Here is a 10,447-nt window from a genome sequence, read left to right on the forward strand (position 1 = left end):
CACATTTATACATATATATATAAATCTGTGGCTTCTTTGTTTATGACAAACACCCGCACCCCAATTCCCCACTCCTCTCCCCTAAGCCTGCCACTCTGCAAGTGCACAGATTTGAAAGCTGGTAGAATCTGTTTTGAAATCTCCAATGAGAGGGTTTTTCCCCCTTTTTTCACTCCAAAGCACTATCTGTGGCGATCAGACTCAAGCAGGGTTGCCAGCAAATGCAGGAGGCCCCTTCTAGGGTACAGGCTTTCAAACCAGCGAAGCTAGAGGGAATGGATTTAAGGACACACAGCAGGAGCTGGCTGAATTTATTTTATTTTGACGGGGGTAGTTGGGGGAAGGAATATCATTTCTGAAATGCCCAAGGAATGAAGGGAGAGGATATGGATTTCTTAAACAGTTTTGCAAGAGGAGCGGTGTCTTGTTCTGCAGGTAAATCTATAAGGCAAGAAACTGGAGCTTACAGATAAACAAGGACCGAGAGGCAGAGGGAGGGAAAGGGGAAGGATGAAAGAGAGGGGGAGAGGGAGAGGGGATGGGAGATGGCAAAGTGGAGAAGGGGAAGAAGGGAGAGCGAGAGAAGGGGGCGAGAGGGAAAGAGAAGGAAGGGAACAGGGAGGGAGGAAAGAGAAGGAAAAGCAGAGAGGAGGGAGGGGGCGGGGAGGGATGGAGGAGGAAAGGCATGAAATGGAGGGGGGACGGGAGGGGGCCGAGGGGAAAAGGGAAGAGTCTGGGAGCAGAAGGGATTGAAAAAGAAAAGCAGAGGAGAGAGGAGGGAAGCATGAGACAGAGAGGAAGAAAAAAGGAGAAAGAGGTGGTGAGGCACATAAAATATGGAGACCAGGAAGGCAGTTAGATCCATGATGGTTAAACATAAAGAAATCACAGAAGCAGGTGAAGGGAGACCCTATAAAATGGGGCAGAGGTTGTGTTTTACGCACAGAAAACAAAAACACACAGTGGAGGGACTCACTCTTAGCGATCGGACACATTTTCAAGTCAGATTGCCAGGGTTCAACATTGTCTCTTTAAGTAAACCCCTATTCCCTCCTCCTTCCCTGGCTACATCTCTTCCTCGGATACCCACCTTCACCTTCCTTCATTCACCTTTCTGTGCCCAGCATTACCTTCCGCTGGAGAATTCACGACTAGAATTCAGACACCCCCCTCCCCAAAAAGCCCCACCCTTATTAGCTCCTTTCTTTGCTTCTATCCTCACAGGGTCCTGGGTCCTCTTAACTAAAGACTGAGCTGTTTGTGACAATCTGCACTTCATTTCATCCCAAATTATACTATGTTTCCTTTACGCCCAGGACGTCAGGGCTGTTTTGCTTGTATTTTTTGCCATAGTGGGGCTGGTCAGTTTCCCTTAGCATTGTCATCATTAAGAGTTTCTGAGCAAAGGGAGGAGCTAGTTCACATTGGGGTTCACCTGCAGTATAGAGCATTAGTGGGGAGAGGGAAGGAGAAAGACCCCTTAACATGGTCACTGATCCTCTCTGATTTTCTGATTCCAAAATCTGATCCCTGGAGGGAAAATCTCAGCTGGGAGCCAGCCAGGGAGCGTAGTAATAAAAGCCTCCGAGAACACAACCAAATGCAGCATCTATATATAGGAGCCGGATCTGTTTTAGCTACTTGCAGTCTAAAATGACACCCGGAAACAAACATTTCAGCAATATGTTTATTGGAATCTTATTCAGCTAGGCTGGAAAGAGTGAGCTCCTCTGAAGCATTTCACTCAAAGGCTCAGGGTTGTTGCTTTCTGCCTGCCTTGATCTGGTGCTCAGAACTGGGAGGCCATGGCTCTATCATTCATGGGGGTCACTTGAGAATCTTTCAGGGTGACCTACCACAGCCCCCTTTTTCATGGGTGAGGAAACAAGGGTGAAGTCACAATTAGTGGCAGGGCCACATATGCCATCCAGGTCTCCTGAAGCCCAGTCCAGGTTTTTCCTCATCTGGTATGCACCTGTCTCGCTGTCTGCCACCCACATGACAACTGGATGGGAGGGCAGTATCCAAGACAGGCTTCTCCTGTTCCACATCCAGGCACAAACGCCCAGGGAATATATGTCGGTCATATGTGTTCTGTAACTCAGAATCACACAGCACCCAGAAGGAAATGCAAATCTGGATTTCACCCTCCTCCCTGTGCATTTTGAGCCAAGAGAGGCCCCATCTTTTTGTCGAACTGTTTGGTACTCCGTATGTTAGATAATCTTATTTTTTTCCACAATGCTATTGCTATTATAAATTATTATCCCTGTTAATGGTGGTGTTTTGCAAAGAGCCTTTAGTCCAAATAGATCAAAGTATTTCATCCACAGGTTAGGCTTCCTGACTTCCTGGGAGTTGCAGGCTGGAGGCAACACGCCAGAGATCCACTTGCCCTGGTGACAGTCCCTGTTAGGTAAGTATTTCCTATAATATTTTGAGCCTTGAAACCAGCTTGTGGAGCCCCTTGGCTGGGGAGGAGTTTAACAGTGATGCTGGATCCTGCCCTGCACATCAGATGAACAAGGCTCTGCAGGGTTTATGCTTCAGTTAGGGTCGCCTTTGCACCTGGAGTCTTTTTCAAAAGGCAATCTTATAACAGGAATAACAAGTAGACTTGTATACTTCCTTTTCCTTTGACCTAATGCATATTTGTATGCATTCTTTCTTCCTAACCACAGTGACACAAATGCAAGGCAAGTGTTATGCCCATTTTGCAGATGAGGACACTGAGGCTGAAAATTAAGCAACTTACCCAAGGACTTGCAGACACTAAGAATGCAGCCAGGATAAAACCCAAATGCATTATGCTGAGTGGAAGAAGCCACACTCAAAAGGCCACATCCCGTATGATTCCATTTATACGACATTCTGAAAAGGCAAGACTATAGAGACAGTGTAGATCAGTGGTTGCCAGAAGCTGGTAGTCAAGGAGGAAAAGTTGAATACAAAAGCACAAAGGGATTTGGGGGTGATGAGACTGTTCTCTATCTTGATTGTGGTGATGATGCATGACTGTATGCATTTGTCAAAACTCGAAGACCTGTGGACTAGAAAAGGTCACTGCATATAAATTACACCCTAGTGAACCTGGGGCAGGGAGTGGGGAGAAAAATGGAGCCAGGGGCAGGGCCAGGGTCTTTTGATTCAGAATATAGTGTTCTTCTGTCTACATCCTGCTGAAAGACCAAAGGAGAGTGTGGCATTGTTTGGTCGTGGGTTGGGGCCACTCTGTGCCTGAACTCTCCACTGACCCTCTTGCCCAGCCCCTGAGCGGACCCTGGGGAACAAGACTGAATGGAGCAGAGCTGGCTTCCAGTCTCAGCTCCATCAACCCAGATGAGATTCTCTAATATTTCAACCCAACACTTTTCTAAGATTCTGTTTTCTCAGTTATTAAAAAATAGCCAGTGTCCACTTTCTTGAAATATCCCAGAGATGCAAGTGTACCTTAGCAATGGACAGCCATGACATTTACTTTAGTCTTCAAAGAAAGCCATACATTCAAATGTAACTCCACTGTAACACTGATATGCAGAAGCAGGGTAGCATGTGGAGAATTTCCAAGCTCTGTTATGAGCATGAGAAAGATGTCCTATACACATGTGCCATTATCAGCTATTTAGCAAATCACATACCAGATCACATGGTATTGGTATGAAAATACTTATATGGGAGCCATTTTTAAATTGGATACTGTGCTAGAATCTTAAAATTTGGTAATTCCCCCATGATGGTACTAATAACGTATTAATAATAATAACAACATTTGTTACTTACAATATGGCAGGCACTGTTCTGGTCACTTTATATATATTGGTTGATTCACTCCTCACAACAGCTCTATGAAGTGAGTGCTTCTATTATCCCCATTTTCAAATGAAGAATAATAGCAGCAGCTAACATTGATTGAGTACACACCACGTGCTCAATGTAGCATCTCCCAGTTAATGTTAATCTACCATGCAATGTACATAAATTATCTCATTTAATCTGACAACTAACCAAGGAGATAGCTCCACTATGATCCCCATTTTTAGATGGGAAAACCAAGGCACACAAAGTTCAAGCAACTTATCTGAGCTTATCCACCTTGATCTGCCTATCTCCAGAGCCCTCGCTCTCAATCTCCATACTGCACTGCCTCTTTGTGAAGGACATAAACACACACCAATGGCGACTGGACTCCCAGCACAACAAAACCAGACCTTTCCTGATGAGGACATCCCAGTGATTTCTCTTAAGGAAAGATGTTTCTTAGGTCTTTTCCCAAAGTCTCCCCTGGTTGAGGGTACGATGCCTCCAAGAAACGTGGCCCCCGCTGACAGAAGCAGCCAGGTGCAGGCTGTGCTTCTGGCAATGCTAGGGTACCTTCCACAGATCCCCAAGGACTCCTGTTCTCACTACCCTTGCCCCCCAGATCCATCACATCCCCAGTGAAATCTAAGAGACATATACCCAACCAGTTACAAATGGAAAACCAGTCACATCTGGGAGGAATCATGCAAGAGGAATAAATGTTCGGTTGTCTATTTATTATAACTAATACAAACTTTTAATACTAATAACAGCAATTAGTTGATGGTCTATTAACCATCATAAAATATATACTTTCTGTGTTAAGGTCAGCTCTGATATAGAACTCCAGGTTTTAGCCCAGATTCTAAATACTGAGTGGTACTCATGTCATTTAATTGCTGAAATGTGGTCCATGTGTAAATATTTCAAAATGGATATGGCCCCCAGATGTCTTCAGGAAAGGGAGCAGGCCTATTGAAAAGGGAATTACCCTTCTTAAATCCCAGCTGAGCCCAGCCTTTCTGTAGATCACAGCCATAGCCGGAGGCAGGAACGCAAACCAAGGCAGTCTGAGCCCCTAAGCTTGTCAGATGTCCTCCAACTCATTCAACAGAGATCCTGTCCAGCACATGCCAAGAAAAGTTTGTTCCTTTTCTGCAGACTAAACTCTAGCTAATGTGGTATAGTTATAAGAGCAGGCTCCGTAAGCAACATACATGGACTCTAATCTGGGCTCTGCCCCCATGGCCCGTGTGGTCTGGGGCAGGTTTCAGGGGCAGGTTTCAGGGTCTCATTCACCGCTGGGGATGAGAGCGCGCCTATGCCATAGGTAAGAGGTTGTACTAAGGAACATTTCTCAGCAATGTATCTGACACAGAGTAAGTACTTAATAAACATTAGTACTACTAAAGAAGTCAACTCTTTCAAATTTTCTACCCTACAAGTTTCTTATTTTAAGCTCTCCAACACTCCTGATGATCCATTTGATGTCACTGCTCACTGCGCTCAGTGGATGAGCCTTTCCTGGTTCCTATTGCTTTTTTGTCTAAATCTGTCATTCTCAATCCCGTCAATCCCCCAAGTCCCATTTTATTAGCAAACATTTTGTATTGAAAATTTAAACACAGTGTGACCTATCTTACATAATTTCAAAAAAAGCTAATGCTCTATCTACACTACTTAAAAAAAAAAAGAATTTACAAGGAAATAAAATGAATTTCAACATGCAAATGTTTCTGACACAACTACATTAAAAGACAAATGAAGTAATCAAATGCTTGAACCGACTGCTCATGAATAAGTTTGGATTTAAGACAAATAAGAAAATATTCAACAAATATTCAACATTACAGGTATTTTTCTTTATATCGACATTTTGAAATCAGGGCTATCAAAGCATATCAGTATAGATTCGTAGAGCCAGCGTGACGGCAACAGCTCCTAACGCGGACTGATGGAGGTGTGTGTGGGTGACTCAAACGCAGTGAGCAGCATTGCCATCAATGGCATGACTTTCCAAAATGGAGAACAACTCTTAGTAAAATTTGCAAACAAATATTCCTTCTATAACACGGTAGTTGCATTCCTGAGAAAGTATATTAAGATGCACAGAAAAACACTTGTGTTTGATTAAGCGTTTATATTTAAAATAGAGTTAGCTCCTAGACTTGGATCATTATAAATGGGTTTTTCGTCTACATGAATGTTTGGCCAGACATTCAAGAGTCAAGCAGGATGCAGGAGGATTCATCCTGTGGGACTAGCCATGAGCTACAGAGACATCTAACTGAATGCCAGCAGTAACCTCCAATCATTGTGACACCAAAACCACCCTCACTATTTTCTCAAGTGTCCCCAGGGGGCAGCACTTGCCCCATGGAGAACTACTCATCTAAACCAAGGCCAAAATATCATGCAGACAAATCTGATTGTACCTTATATATGTACTTGCTCTTGACACACTGCCAAGACCCCACAAGGGAGGAAGTCATGTGGAGGCTTCTAACTGCATTTTTATGGTATTTGGTGATAAAGCTGAGGTACACACTCAATAGTGCTTTAAACCGTGTGTGCCTTACATACACACAAAAATGCAGAGAACACATTCTATCAAATGATCACCTTTCTAAATATCAGCCAGTGAGCTTCTCCTTGCTCAAGTAGCAATTTACTCAATTCCATTAAGCGCCCTCTACTTAAATAAATAAATAAAAAACAATGTCCAGGATTATGGATCTCAAAATTCGAATCACAGATTCTGCTGCTTGACCCCCAATACCACGTGATGTGCCTCAAATTACCACTGGAAAATGTTAGTTACAGAAGCCATGGCCATCACCAGCTCTGAGCAGTTCTTGGGCTAAAGCAGTGAGATCTCAGAAGCCATGGTGGAGATGCTGGTTATCGCTGGAGAAGTGTTTTCCACACAATGCTACAGATACACTCTAGCAGTGGAGTGTCTGAGTTCTCAATTTCCTTGGCCTGAATTGAGTAGGTCGGTTTACCTAGCCACATAGCTAAGAGCCTCATTTTAACTCAATATTTTGGCCTCATCTTACCCTCTGAACCAGGTCTCCGGTGAAGAGGTAGTTAAGTCATTATGGCCTTACCTAATCTTCCAGAAAACCTTCCGGGGGCCACCCATCACACTAGATTCTGGGGACACACCAACAATAAGATACAAGCACTGCCCTAGATTGCCTCACATACTTGTTAGGGAGAAAGACCTGAACACACATACACTGTAAGACCATAGCCGTAAGTGCTATCTCGGAAATCTGAATGAAGTGCTACTACACACCAAGGAGAAAGCAACCAACTCTTCACACAGCAACCAAGGGGACTTGACAGAGGGGGTGATTTTTGAATAGGGTCTTAAACGAAGACTAGGAGTTTTCCAAGTGAAGGGCATTTCTAGAGAGAAAGGCATGTACAAGATGCCCCAGCAGCACTTTATTCAAGTCTCCAAGACAGCATTTATTGCTAAGTCCTAGAGTTTACCCATGTTTATATCTTTCTTCCCAATGACCCTGCAAGGTAACTAACTTAGGGTGGTGCCTGTGTCTTACTATCTGTGTGTTCCCAGGGGATACACAGGTCTGCAAAAACCAGGCTCAACTGAGGAACCACCAGATATTTTGATCTCTAGGGAGAAGAAATTCCTAGAGAGAAGCAAATGGTCCCTCCCTTTCCTCATCTTCCTGCTGAAGAGCCTAGAGCCCTTCCCAGCAGACTAAAACCAGAAAGGACATACAGAGGTTGAAACAGCACCCACAGCTCTCAAAGATACAATGAAAAAAAATATACTATTTAATTAACAAAAGGTTACCTGTTCCTCATTTCTCCCTCCGCATCAGACTCAGCCAAGTCCAGACCTGAAAGAAAAGGATAGCCACATACAGGAAAGGAAACCATCAACAAAATGAAAAGACAACCTGCGTAATGGGAGAAGATATTCGCAAACTATATATGTGATACGGGGTTAATATCCAAAATACACAAAAAAAACTCATACAGCTCAACAGCAAAAACAAAAAAAAAAAAACCCAAACTCAAAAAATGAGCAAAGGACTTGAATAGGCAATTTTCCAAAGAAGATAAGTTTCCAAAGATGGCCAATGGGTAAATGAAAAAGTGCTCAACATCACAAATCATCAGGAAAATGCAAATCAAAACCACAACGAGACATCACCTCACATCTGTTAGAATGGCTATTATCAAAAACACAAGAGATAACAAGTGTTGGTGAGGATGTGGAGGAACGGACCCCTTGTGCATTGTTGGTGGGAATGTAAATTGGTATAGTCATTATGAAAAACAGCATAGAGATTCCTCAAAAAATTAAAAATAGACCTATATCATATGATCCAGCAATCCTACTTCTGGGTATTTATCCAAAGGAAATGAAATCAGTATCTCAAAGAGGTATCGCATTCCCATGTTCATTGAAGCATTATTCACAACAGCCAAGATATGGAAACAACTTAAGCGTCATCGATGGACGAATGGATAAAGAAGATATGATACACATATACAATGGAATATTATTCAGCCATGAGAAAGAAGGAAATCCTGCCATTAGCAACAACATGGATGAACCTGGAGGACATTATGCTAAGTGAAAGTAGTCAGAGAAAGACAAATACTGTATGATCTCAACTTATACGTGCAATCTAAACAAGTCAAACTCATAGAAACGGAGAGTAGGATGGTGATTGCCAGGGGCTAGGGGGTAAGGGAAATGGGAAGATGCTGGTCAAAGGGTATAAACTTCCAGTTATAAGATGAGTAAGTTCTGGGGATCTAATAATGTACAGCATGGTGACTACAGTTAATAATACTGTATTGTAGACTTGAAATTTACTAAGAGAGTAGATCATGAGTGTTCTCAGCACACAAAAAAATGGTACTAAGTGAGGTGATGGATGTGTTACTTAACTTGATTGTTAATCATTTCACAATGTGTATATATACATATATATATGAAATCATCACATTGTACACCCTAAATATATACAATTTTTATTTGTCAATTATACGTCAATAAAGCTAGGGGAAAATTTTAAAAGCATGGCCACAACCAAAATGTTCTGTGACTTCCTTGCTCGCATGAGTTCTCCTCAGAATGGAGCAGGACCCAAGTTGAGTCTCAGTGGACTGAAGGGCAGGACATCAGGTGTCCAAAGAAGTCTGGGCTGGCCCTCAGGGAAGAGCGCTCTATCAGAGCAGCAGCACAGACTTGCACGTGCACAAATCTCCTAAGCACACACCCAACAGATGCCACAGCCTGTTAGGGAAACCCACACAGTACTCAGCTAGAATCACAACCAGCCCCCCGGACATTCTCTCTCTTCCTATGTGTCTTCCCTCCACCCCAGACTACGCACTGCCTAAGTTCATGGACCTCTTCTTATTCAGCCCTGTGTCCCTACAGCCTAGTACACAGCCTGGACAACAAAATAGAAGCCATGGTAAATGGAGAACGGAACAGAAGTAGAGGCCGTGTGTTAGGGATCTGCTCTGCTGGGTGGCAGCATTTCTGGCCCCTGCTGGGTCAGGCCACCACACTCTGAGTCTATGCTTCCCTCCACTTGCCTTCTACCTGCCCCTGACAACCTCCTCCCTGGCTGGGCCCCGTGCAGTCCGGCCAGCCCAGTGCATGCCCTGCGCTCCATACCAACTCAGGTAGCCAGAAAAGGAAGCCGGCATGACTCTCGAGCCCTCTGAGCTCTGTCTCAGAATGGCTCTTGTCTGCCCAGACAGATCAGCACCCACACATCGGAGCTGAAAGGGTCTGGGGAGGGGCTTCTCCAGCGGGAGATCAAAGGCCTTTATTTAGCACCAATTAAACTCGAGTCTCAATTTCGTTCATCGCCACGTGAGCCTCAGGACCCGCCAAGATATTAGGATGTAGGTGAAAGGAAAAGGGTTCAGAGATGACTGAAGTCTCTTCAAAAGTCTGAGGGATAATTCATAAAGGTTATGTAAACAGCCATAACTTTAACCAAAACTTTTTAAACCTGGGAGGCCAAGCAAAAACAGACTGTAAGACTTTCAGAACCAGAATCTCAGCTCGTCTCTTTAATGAGGCTGCCTTGAAAGACCTATGAATGAAGAGCTGGCACCAGGGTTTATAGGTGGCTTGGATTTGTGAAGTCTTGTTTAGTGATAGGTAAACGGACTTTGAAAAGAGATTGCCTGAGTGTGAATTCTGCTTGGGGAACTTGGGCTGGCATAGGTTGGGGGGTCGGGGGGCAGTGGTGGGGGGATGGAAAGGACTGAAGAACAGTGAGACCAATCCAAAAAGAAGTGGAGAGAAGCTGTTTCATTTCTCCCCTCATCTCTAAAAGCAATCATGAGAGCTTGTTCAGAGAAAAACCCAGCTTGGTTTGGCTTTAGGAAGAAATCTGGATGAGAACATAGTGGATCAAGGCAGAGGCTCTGGAATCAATCAGATGTGGTTCTGGAGCCTGGCGTCGTCATCCACTATCAGTGCGACCTTGGACAAACGTCCTCACCTCCCTGTCTGGATTTCTACTTCTATAAAATGGAAAAAATAATGGTATTTACCTCACAGGTTGTGAGGATTAAATATAAAGATGACTGTAAAGTGCCTGGTGGTTCACTCCAACACGTAACACACGCTCAA

The sequence above is a fragment of the Diceros bicornis genome, chromosome 4 (assembly GCF_020826845.1).
Source record: "Diceros bicornis minor isolate mBicDic1 chromosome 4, mDicBic1.mat.cur, whole genome shotgun sequence".
In the NCBI taxonomy this organism is placed as follows: domain Eukaryota; kingdom Metazoa; phylum Chordata; class Mammalia; order Perissodactyla; family Rhinocerotidae; genus Diceros; species Diceros bicornis.